The 12,055-nt window shown below is 37.8% G+C and overlaps 1 protein-coding gene across 19 annotated transcripts in view; it reads right to left on the bottom strand.

Moving 5' to 3' along the window:
• NRXN3 (neurexin 3) overlaps positions 1-10,296 on the bottom strand; it is a 1,274,597-nt gene extending 1,264,301 nt beyond the window's left edge. For 9 of the 19 annotated variants that reach the window (XM_087922055.1, XM_087922056.1, XM_087922061.1 and 6 more), the window contains exon 1: positions 9,922-10,289. The gene's annotated coding sequence lies outside the window, so the exon portion shown is untranslated. Of the gene's footprint in view, positions 1-9,921 lie in introns of all 19 variants that reach the window. The other 10 variants (XM_087922068.1, XM_087922064.1, XM_087922069.1 and 7 more) reach the window with 4 other exon arrangements.
• Between the last annotated feature and the right edge of the window lie 1,759 nt (positions 10,297-12,055).

The following is a 12,055-nucleotide window of genomic DNA, read 5'->3' as shown; positions in this document are numbered from 1 at the left end:
CATACTAAAACTGATATCGGCCAGTCTCATTCATTGCAAAAGGCATCAATCCATCAAAGTGTTCCAATCCAAAGCTCTGTAGAAATTAAATGATAACTATAAATAAATGATGACACATTTACCAAAACTAGCCTAACAACAAAATATTGAAATATGCATTATCTCTCATTCAATGTATCAGAAAGTTGATTGTGCCAGTTTCCTCAGAATCAGCTGTTTTATTCCTTCTATTGCAACCTGTCCCTTACTTGTAAGTGGTGCCATTTTTTCTATAAAAGAAATCTATTTTATATTAGCAAGTTCACTCTTACCACTGAAATAATTGGACTACCTACTTCAACAGTCTCAAATAGCATAACTGGAAACGATGAGAGTGATAATTCAATACAGATCAAGGATTCCAGTTCAGAGAGGCCGATGCAGGATGCTGCACTATAACCAGGGTACTCTTTTGATTACATGTAATCAAGGTGATGTTAACTCTTGCCAACCATATAAATAAATTTCTTCCATGACTATCTGTCCCTAACCTGGCCTTTCAGGTCTTCCAACAACCACCTATTGCCACTGTCACCGAGTTTATCCATCTTGCTACTTGTCATCCTTCTTTTTCTTTTCCTTCATCTAACATTAGATCTTTCTCCATATTATGACTTTGCACAATATGTCCAAAACAGGACATATCTGAGTCTGAGCATGTGTACCATAAGTGAGAACTCTGGGTTGATTTGTTTGGTGATCCATTGCTCTGTTTTCTTGGCTGCCCACACTATTCTCAAGGCTCTTTTCCAAAGCCAAAGTTCAACAGCTTCAAAACTGTTTCTATCCTGCTTCTTCAAAGTCCAACTTTCTTTTCATAGCATCTCTGACAATACTATTGCTTGGTTGATCTTTCTAGATATAGACACATCACAGCATTTGAATCTGTTTTCCAAGGTCTTCGTGATTGCTCTGTCATGACTGTCTGAAGCATATTTCATAACTACTTTCTTCTTTTACTGCTGATGATTGATCCTAAAAGGCAGAAATTTTCTATCACTTACACATAGTGATAGAATAATAGAGATAATAGAGCATAGAATAATAGAGTTATTGACCTTTTTTCCCCTTACATCCTTTAGAGGGAGTTTTCTTTTAACCCCCTCATAAGGGACTAAGGGGAATAAACTCTGCAAGGGACAAAGAGGGTACCTCTTAATCATTTGAGAGTTTATTCCCCTCTTTGGTCCACAGAACTCTTTCAAAACTATTCTACAATTTTCCCCATCACTGTTAATATGAAGAGGTTGTTCATTCAACTACTCAATTTCCTTCTGTTGTCTTATTCTGCCTTCGTTGGTTATCAAAAGCTTTAATACCTTTCCCTTGAATTTGCTTTTTTGTGCAATTAAGCAATTGCTTTTCTTTTTTATTTTCGGTTAAACAAATTTGTATTTTTAAGTTTTCAACTGATCTGACCTTAGACATACTTACATATAATTGCCTGTGTGTGAACATTTGTTCTTGCCGATAAAGTCCAACATTAAATAAAGTTTGCCCTTGTCTTCTGGTTATTGCAATTGCTAGTTTTATATAAAATTGTCATCTTTGCAGTTTGAAAGGAAATGAAGTGTCTGAAAGAATTAATTTCAAACTTGGAGGATGTGGCAAGTCCCAAAAGCATATTTCCATTCAATTCTCCACTGTTCCCAATAAGATCAATATAACTAAGTTACATATCCTCACCTCACACCAAATGTACAAGTATAAATATAAATAAAACATCTCCAATTCTTATATATTTTCTAGATTTATATACTGCTTTCTTCTAAAAACTCAAGCTTGCTTCTGTGGGAAACTCCCTTCATCTGAGGGAGAGGTAAGTTGGGCTAAAAGAAATTGATTAGCCAAAGGAACACTTATGTGAGGAACTGACAAATCTTTCTGAAAAATTACAATACCATATTTCCCAACTCACTTTCTATCTACGTGAACAATATAATTTCATTGTGTTTTCCAAATTGTACTGTGCAAAAGGTCACAACCAACCATGAATAGCACATCCTGGTTGCTTATTGTAAGTATATTTAAACTATATCCTTTAACACTTCTCTCTGAAAAGAAGAGTTTGAGATATGAAAAATATTACTCACTGCCAGGTTTAGAAGAATCTGTGGACCACAGAACTTGACATGTTCTATAGATTAGCACTTCTACCATGCATAGCACCAAATTTCATTTGCACTCCTTTTGCTTCCTCTCTCCAGAAGAGCCAGAACTGAAAATATGCCACAGCCTGGGATGGAAAAAAATCCTCTTCCCTCCACCAATATATGAATTTATTTAAGTTGTGAGATTCACCTAGCCTACCCAAAATCCACCTGTCCTCTAGGGCATCCCACTGCAATTTAGACAAACTCTGTGGTATGTTTTGAGTCCTGAGTAATAATCAACATTAAGAAGCCTGTTCTCTGCCTGCTTTGTGCAGCAGGGCAGGCAGTGTTTGGCTTAGTGGGATATAGATAACACAATCCTGGATTGTGGAACACCCCAAAATTACACTCCTCATATCATCCAATTGTTATTTTAACTCATTTTTCAGCTCTCATCCTGCTATTGGGAACTTACTTTGATGTAGGAAGTGCACTACAGGTAATATTTAGGGGGGGATATGCCCTTTCCTACCAAATATAAATGGATGGTGGAAAAAAATCCTCCTGGTGCAGTTAGAAAAAAAAATCAGATCATCTGTTCTATCATCTCCTGAGTTACTATGCTAGTTAGCAGATGAGAACCTGGCATTTTCCAGAAAATTCAAATATCCCACCACTTTGTTCTAGGTTCAGAGGCTCTTGGTGTTAATTAGCTTTTGTAATATGATAGATGACAGCAAGAAAGCCAGGACTGACACAGGCAAATTGCATTCCAAAATGAGCCTTCCCTCCTCATCAAGGACACTGAAAAGAAACCTGGAGAATGGCAGGAGCTGGGCTATAACCCCCCCAGTTGGACATAATGTATAGGAGATTATGGGAAGCAGAAAACTGATACTCACTCTGGATGAAGAGAAACTTAAGATGTGACTTGTAGAAAAAATGTGCATGCACTTCTCCTGGGCTAAGGCCTAGCTCTCCAAGAACTAAAAGAGTTGAGAAAGGTCTAAGTTCCACACTTTGAAAGAGGATTGAACCACAATTCTGAGATGTTATGAAAGAAACACACTCATCAACTATCATAACAACCAGCCAAAGTAGCTTGCTGGGAGATGTGGAGGCACTTGTCATCAAGCAGTGAAGTTCTGCTAAATGCATAGACAACTGCAAGTTTTGATTTGCTTGGCCTCCTATATTTTATGGAAACTGAAAACTGTTTTGTTTCACCAAAATGCTACCCAGAATGTTGACTGCTATCAAAACCATCTTTTCCCCTCTCCACAGTTTCATTGTGATTAAGGCACTGACCAGGGTAGCTATTTCGTCACAGGGATTTTTGTTTTAATCCACAATGTTACTAAGTAAAGATACATGTTATCCTTATAATATCATAATTTTAGGCAACCTGGTGTTCTCCAGATGTTTTGAATCCTAATAACTGTTATCCTAGAACACTGCAGTGTTGGTTATAATATCGGAGAGTCCAAAAATATCTAGAAAGCCCTAAGTTACTAACCATGTTGCAGGTGATCAATGCTATTTAATTATGGCATCATCTCTGTCCAGCATGCACACACTGTTCACTCACGCGGAAGATTTAAAAAGTCCTTTGTACTAGGGACTAAGCTGGCTTCTAAACATTAACTGCATTTGATAATCAATTGTTCCATATATAGTTGCAAGCAATAAAAGAAAAAGGATGAATAAAAAAGGGAGAAACTGAACTTTTACAATGGGAAATGTAAAAGGATACTTATGTCCTAGATGTTTAGAACTTAGCATCTCTTACCAAACTCAATTTATGAAAGAAGACATATAAAGTCAGGGCTACTCATCTTGAATTGTGTTGTGAGCCAATGCACTTAAGAAGACTAACTAATTCTCCCCTTTCTCCATTGTAAAAGTGGCAATTGCATGTCTAAATTACTCCTAGGCAGGGACCTACCTCTACATGTGGAAAATTAACATGTTAAGTAGAGGACAAACAAGTATGAGTCTTCCCAACGCATTTGTTTCTAAAATACAAAACAGATTCTGTACTTTCAAGAATTTTTTAAAAATGAAACCATTATAGCATGTAGCATGTGCTAAAGGTAACTTATAAGCATTGCTCTTCAAATCTTAAACAATGGTTTTCCCAGTAAATCAAAGTAGCTATGCATGCACGTGCATGCAGAGGCAACTAAAAGCAGCGTATGAACAGTCATTTGTTATTCAAAGAGAAATGTTTCATATGCTTTTTGTAAAATAATTTTTTCAAAAGATTTGCACAGCCCCACAGACAAGAATCTCACTTTCATCTTTATTTTTTTATTTTTTAAAAATCTGTACTCTTTTAACTTCCTGAGTATACTTCTTGCTGATAAAAAAATAATTATGTAAAGTATCTGGAATAAAAAATCCAGGATGGGCCATCAAAATTAATAATTCTTCTTTAAAATAAATTTGACTTTAGTTAAGATTGTGTCACTACTTTAAGTCAAGTACTTGCAACACCTTATACAGCATGTTATACTTCTGCTAACATTGAAACTTCCACCTACGTATGCTTGAAGTGCAGTAGACTGTGCAGCGATGTGTGCCAGAAAAAGAAGAAAAGAGTACAAAGGAGAAATGACTCTTTCTGCTAAGACCAAAGAGAAGGCAGCCAAACTATACAACTTGAAAGATGACACAAGCAAGAAGTCACATTTTCATTGGCAAGATAAGACTTAATTTGGAGCAATTAAAAAAGGAGTATTAATACAAGTGTTAAAATAATGATGGTGAAATAAATGATAACCCAGATGTCCCTTTTATCTATCCAGTTTTATATCCAGCATAAAAGAGGGGGAGGGAGGGAGGGAGGGAGGGAGGGAGAGAGAAAGAGATTGAGATTTGAGGAAAATAAATGTGATGGTTAGTTAGAACTTCTATTGTCCTCCTGTAACAATGACCATGCTTTTGCCTGAATCACATTCCAGGTTAGTTAAGTTTGAGCAAAAATTTCATGTCAAAGTTTTCATGTTCAATGAGCAAGGATATTCATTCATATGCATTCCATTTTCATGCAAGAGCTAGACTTTTAAGACAGTTCAAACTAGCAAAAACTAGCAACATTTTAAAGATGTAGGAAGGGCTACAGCATAACTTTTTGACATTTCTTGGATTCCTGTTCCATTTCAAGCCGTTTGGGGAATTGGAAAGAAATAACTGAAAATTCAAAAGGTTGTTGTTGCCACCTGAAAGAATCTATCTTAGGATTTTAACAGATGCAGAATCTCCTGCCTGTTGCTTAACCAATCATGGCATCATCATCTAGCTTTGGCTAGATCCACAATATGCCCAGAATTTTGTCTAGACAATGAGAACATAACCAAGCAGCTAAAAACAAGTACTCTCATCATTTCCTACTAAGTGGTGATGAAGACTATGAAAATCAGATGCCCAGTAATTCAATTTCAACTTTTTGTCCTCACTTAGTAAAATTACTCAAGGTCGGCTCAGAAAAAAGATAGCAAATGTTGAGTAAAAACATCTCAAGATGATTAATTTAATTATGTTCATTTTTGTTACTGTCCCATAAAGCATAAAAATATGGAGATTTTTGAACAATGCAGATAAATTTAATGACACAGCAGATGCCCAAGAAAATTGACGGCTAGAAATATGGAAGCCATTAGAGCTCCTTTTCTTTCTGCGATGCAACATTGGGAGATCTATTTGACGGCAACCAGAACAATAGATGTGTATGGGTTGGAAAGGTGGGATTGAAGGCCTTTTTGATCTAAGGAAAGCAATTTTTTTTAAAGGGGTGCAATACTCATCAACCCTTTGCACTCAGTCTCCTTTTACTACTGCATCCTTTCCCACACCTGCCTGCAAGCTGTCCACCCACCGCAGAGCAAAAATTCACCCACGCAATATTGCAAAGGCTAGAAAGCAGATGACAAAAAAAGAAAAGACAGGGCGTAATGGGAGGAAAGCGGCAGTGCTTTCTTCAAGCCAGAAAATGCCATCTCTTCTCTCTATCTCACACACATTGTCACAGGAAAAGCTAATTTCTTGCCACCCCTTCCACAACACGCTAACACAGCTCGTGATTCAACCCCCTCAAATCTCACATGTACAACCTTCAGCACAATGGTGGGTCTCTGTGTTCAGAAGAAAAAAACACAGGGAAGCTTGGGGCAGTACAGAAGGATGAGGCCTGGAGACCCCCATTCTTTGGCCTCAGCTGATGCACCCCTATGTATCGCTCCCACCTTCACTTGCATGGCCCCCCTCCCCAGCCTGGTCTTTATGAGAAAAAGACAGGGTTGGGTACTTGCATACATGTTCTGTCCTTCAATGTCACAAACAGCATGCTCTCCAGAGCATGACACACTCATCCACACCTCTATGTCAATGTGTCAGAAGCGTACATTTCACAGATGGTTAAACTAAATCATTATCACCAGGCATCCATTAGAACAACAAAAAAAAGATAATTCCATTCCTCCACAACACAAAGACATGAACACCCATTCTTTCTACTCCAGCATTCCTCTGTCTTTGCTATAGATATATCCTCCTTCTCAACATATGAACTGAACGGTGCACAACTACATGCTGGGGGGAAAAAAACAGGGGCAAAAGAACTGGCAACAAAATGGACGGGTGGTTGTTTGCTGTGTTTCCTGACTCCGACCAACGCCTATAAACCCTTCCCTGTGCATACACACTTATATACATATAGCCGTATCTTTAGATTCACTAGCATTTAAAGGGAGGGGTGGAGAATAAAGTTATGGCCTATCATACAAATGTCGGTATAAACCATGATAACACAGCTAATAGGAGACTACATATGTGGGGCATGAAGCAAAGGTCATTGTGCTTCTGTTGTAATACACATGCACAAACACACACTAAAAAAGCCGCAGAGCCATCAAGAGGTAATACAGAATTTTCCAGTCAAGAGCCAAAAAGCCTACTAGGGAGGTGGGAGGGTGAGAAGGGGTCTGAGAGGAGGAGAAATGGGAAACTGACAGAGAAAAGGGAAGCCATGGCAGAAAACAGTGGGGTGTAAATAGAAGATTCAACTCCGCTTTTCTAATCCCAAAATTAACAACCCGTCCCTGCCCATATAGATCCACACAGAGAGCATCCTACCTTCAGCCTCCCCTACCCAGCATTAGTGCAGATGGATTTCTCTATCTTGGCTTTGCAGCAATCTAATGACTTGCAGATTAAAACCCCTCACGGAAGATATCACCTGCCCTCCCCCTCCCTTTTTTGGCCTAAAGAATATGTTTTTAGAGATAATGATGTCTATTTAAAAAATTAGAGGCCTCATAAGGGATACTATTCAAAAAACAGCAGCTCCCCGTATCTCTTCTGTCTTCTTTTGCACGCACCACAATTTTCCAATTCCCTCCCATTTTTCCTAACCCTTTCCCCACCCATCAAGAATGGTACTAATGAATTAAATTGCAATGACATGGATATGTTTTAAAAAATAAACCCCACAAATTAATCAAGAGAGCCAATCTCAAAATCCCAATCAGTAAAATCCGCTGGAATTCATTCTTTTCCTTATATAAGCAGAAGCACGCCAACGTGTTTAGTAGAAACGCAGTGCAAAATGAGGCCAACGTAGAGCCATGAAGAACGGTGATATCATCAGATATCGGCTCGGTCAAGAAACCATCATCACAGGGGATTATGAAATAAAATGCTAAGGCCTAAAATCTTATATTCATTTGTTTATTGGCATGCCATTTTCCGAACCCTCCCTTTCTTGCTTTCTTTTTTAAGGAAAACATTGTAAAAGGTGATAATATACTTTCCTCTCTTAAAGTATTTTCCACCAGTAAAGCCCTTAATGATCCAGACAGAAAATCTTCATCAATCTGACATTCATAATATATTTCATTTAATCAATTAATACAGCCCTGGTTAGTCCCACCATCACTGAGGATGTAAAAACACTATTATTTTCCTCTTCTCCCAGCGCAAGATGCTTTACAAAGGAGTATCGAGAGCTTGGGAGAAAATGTCATTAAATCCCATACTAATGCTGCATAAAGCACGTATGGATAAAAAGGTAGCAAAATAAGATGGTAACCATCAACGCTTGCAATTTTTTAAAAAAATTACCTCTCACTAGCCTTTAAATAAACTTGCAGAATGTAACAATATCTACCACTTTAACAAAATAAGGACCATGAAAATCTCATATTTGATATCGTTCACGAGCATTGTTTTATAGTGAGCAAAGAGCTCACCTTGGTCCTTTCTTTTCTTTTCCATCAGATAATAACCTTCTCCCTTTCTCTTTCAATCCCTGACCTCAGTAGACTAGTCAGGAGTTCACCCCCGCAAAAAAAAAAAGTCCCAAAAATATATCGTGGCAGAAGTGCCAATGCACGGTCATGAAAATTATTTGCTTTAGAAAAAATATTTCTCTTACAAGGTTGGAACATTTGACGCCTGAAAAATTCTCAGGTCAAGATTTGAGACAAAAAATAGGAAGCAATTCACACAAATTATCTGCTCCTTAAAAATTATATTTTTTCATGAAATTTGAAACAGCCAGGCCAAAGAAGAAATCAAGAAAGAGTTGGCAATGGAAATTATGGGATTTTTAAAATAAATTTAATAATTTTACAATTATTTTTAGGCTCACTGATTTTTATTTCAAGGGCTTCTTATAACCTGTCCTTTATTTATTTTAATCTAATAATTTGTGGGTAGGGAAAAGAATAACATGCTTGCAAAATGGTTATTTTTTTATGAAGAAAGTGTAAATAATTTTGGAGGTTTCTTTTTCCCATTGCACAAAAAATAATTTAAATAAAATATAAAAGTAAACAAAAGATCACGTCACTTGTACAGCACTACAGCCTGATGATTTAGAAAAGGGAATTACATCACCGTCCTTCATGGGGTAAAATTACAAAACAGCTATAGATTTGGATTTGGAAGGGGGGAAAGGTAGAGAACAAAGAAAAGAAAGGAAAAAATATATTAACATTATTTATTTGTGATATGATATTACAAAATTGTCAGCAACATTTAAGGTCGCTCTTTGCCAGGTTGTTCACAGCAGTTGCTTATATAGTGGAAGTTTTCAGACAAGGATGATACTAAATCATTAATATAAACAAATGGAAGACAGGGAAGAAAGATTCTTGTAATAGAGCCAAAGTAGTATGGAAAGGGAGGGGGGAATGAAACCTTTGCATCTCCGTCCCATTTTTTAATTGTGTAATTGTTTATAAATTGTCAGGATGAGATTTAAAGAAATTTAAGGATTATCGAAAATCCTGGCTTCTTCACACATTACTTTAGCAGTGTCTTTTTCCAATTTTTTTTTTAAAGTTTCATCCAAATAAAGCCGGTCAGTCAAAGGAATCTAAATAAATGTATTTATAAGGGTTTGTCCTCTGCATTTGTTAACGAAGTATTTGATTTCGGTGTGTAATTTAAATCCTGTTTTATTCTTTTACTTTTTAGACGTGGGAGGAAAAAAATCCAATTTAAGGAAAGAGCCAACTTTAAAAAAAGACAATCTTATCGATATAAATCCCCGAAGGAGTCGGGATTTCGGAGTTTCTTTCCGTTCGTTTCCAATTTTTCCAGTCCCGCTTGTGTTTCCATTCCCAGCTTTCGCAGGTGAGAACTTCTAGCCTCCGATTCCGAACTAGAGTTCCCAGAAGGCGCCCCGAAAAGGCTGTGTCCGTGAGGGGGGGCGTCGTATTCCAGTCTGGGTTTTACATTTCCCGCTTCTTCGGTTCCCCAACCCCACCCCAAAAAAAGTGCTTACCTTGGAACTGAGGAGAGCTATAGGTACCGGAATTAACTCTTGGGTTTGGCTCTTCTCGGGGTTGTTGAGAATCCAGGCTGGCTCTATGGGAGCGGCATGAGCAAAGGCGCTGCCCGACGCGAGTCCCGCGAACGACTTGGGAGAGCAGAAGCAGGGCTGTCAAGAAAAGGCGCGCCGGAGGGGAGGAAAAAAAAAAGGTCGGCGCGCCTCTCCCTCGGCGGGATGAGTTGCGCGCGAGAAGAGCTGCGTAAAGCAGAGCTTTCTGCCCGAGACTGTCAGAGAAGCCCAGGAATTTCACGCACTCCGGAGCCGATCCCTCCCCTTCTCCAGCGCGCAGACCCCAGCATTTAAAGAGACAGCCGAGACGGTGGGTAAATCCGAGCGCTACTCCTCCCACCCGGAGCTGTTTTGCAAACAGCTGAGAAGATGTGATCTGGGGACATCCTCAAACCCAGGATGACTAAGAGGCAGGTGCTCGGGAGCCCGGCTTTCTCATGCTTGCAAACTCATCCTGGGGAAGCGAGATAACATACACCGCCCCCTTTCTCCTGGGAAAGCGCCATACAATTGAGGAGAAAGATAAAAGCTAATTGGAGGCTCCAAAATGAAGCCGAAGTCTATTGAACGCGGGCTAATAGTATTGGCGATAGTACTCCAAGTGATAGCCTCGCTGTATGGTTTTTCTTTTCCTTTTCATGGTTTTTACCCCGAGACAATTCTGTCTCTTAAGACGCCTCTTTTCTGTCAGTTGGGCTACAGGATAATATATATATATATATAATTTTGGTGCTCCGTTCAATTCTGCAACTCTGTTCTTTAACAGGTCCAACTACACACCCAATTGGCTGAATTTGTATTTCAGTAAATAAAGGGGGAGAAAGAGAAAGCAGCACCAGCTTCAGCGTTGGCTTAGTCAACCTGGGAAATGCTTGAGGATGCTTAAAGTTCACTCTTTATAAGCCAGGCCTGGTGGTAGGAAAGATCTGCCTTTTTGGACCCCATGTAACATGAGAAAAATGTTTACTTACATAGATAGGCTTGATGTATAACTCTAATAGAAGAAGCATTTTTGATCTATGCATATGTGTATATACAAAACATTAAATCAATTTATTGCTATAGCATCTATCTTCTTGCTATGTGTGTACTTCTGATGAAGCTATGTTCCTTGTTCATCCTTGGTTAGCTCATTACTGTAGATGCCATCAGGTTGAATTGAATCTCTGGAGTCTCAGGAATGAAAAAGAAGAGTTTTTTCTCCCATTAGTAAAGTACCATACAGTACTGAATTTTTTTACTTCCCAGACTGGGAAAAGAAGAAATGTATTTTCACTTCCTGTTCCAAAGTGTTTGTAATTAACAGTGGTACCATTAAAATATATCATTATTACTAGTAATAAACCATATTGGTTTCACTATTAAACACATATATTTATATATAAGTTACATGTTTGCAAATATAGTTTTATATATACACACACACTAAGCTATTCTAATACGTAAATAATTTTATACTATATGTTCGTTTAAAAACAATATCCACTATTCTGTTTGAAAGATGATCCCAACAAGATAACTGCACACATTACCATAAAAAAATTAACTGAATAATAACTTTTAACAAATTATCTAAAATGGCAGTGAACAATAAAATTAAACCTGGCAGAATAATGGCTGCATTGCTTTTTCTCCAAGCCAAAAGCCATCCAAAATTGTTCATGTTAACTAAGAGAATCATATGAGCCTTTAAGTTCTGAAAGTAAGCTTGGCTTACACACAGAAGGTACTTTGCTTGGCTTGAGCTTAAAATGTTGTACGAATCAAAATATTTTACTTGAAGATCATTATTGATGGACATAAGCCTGAAGTCATAGACTTTGTCTACATGTTTCTCTGCTTAACCTTGGAAAACAACTATAGAGCAAGTCTAAGAAAATAGGCAGATATAACATTAAGAACATGGTTAAATCCATTTATAAGAAGTTGATTTCTTATTATTTTAAGTGAAAATGAGCAGTGCTAGTCTGGTCATTTTCTAAAATGGGTGGGGCAAAGGTTTCTTTTCTTTGCAGTGTACTGTCTATCCTTCTACCTACAACATAGATTTTGAAAGTCATTGTGGTTTCAAGATATT

The sequence above is a fragment of the Pseudonaja textilis genome, chromosome 1 (assembly GCF_049901715.1).
Source record: "Pseudonaja textilis isolate UNSWEBS1 chromosome 1, rPseTex1.2, whole genome shotgun sequence".
NCBI classification, from domain to species: Eukaryota; Metazoa; Chordata; class Lepidosauria; order Squamata; family Elapidae; genus Pseudonaja; species Pseudonaja textilis.
The sequence above is the reverse complement of the archived record's forward strand: the minus strand, read 5'-3'. Positions and strand labels throughout refer to the sequence as shown.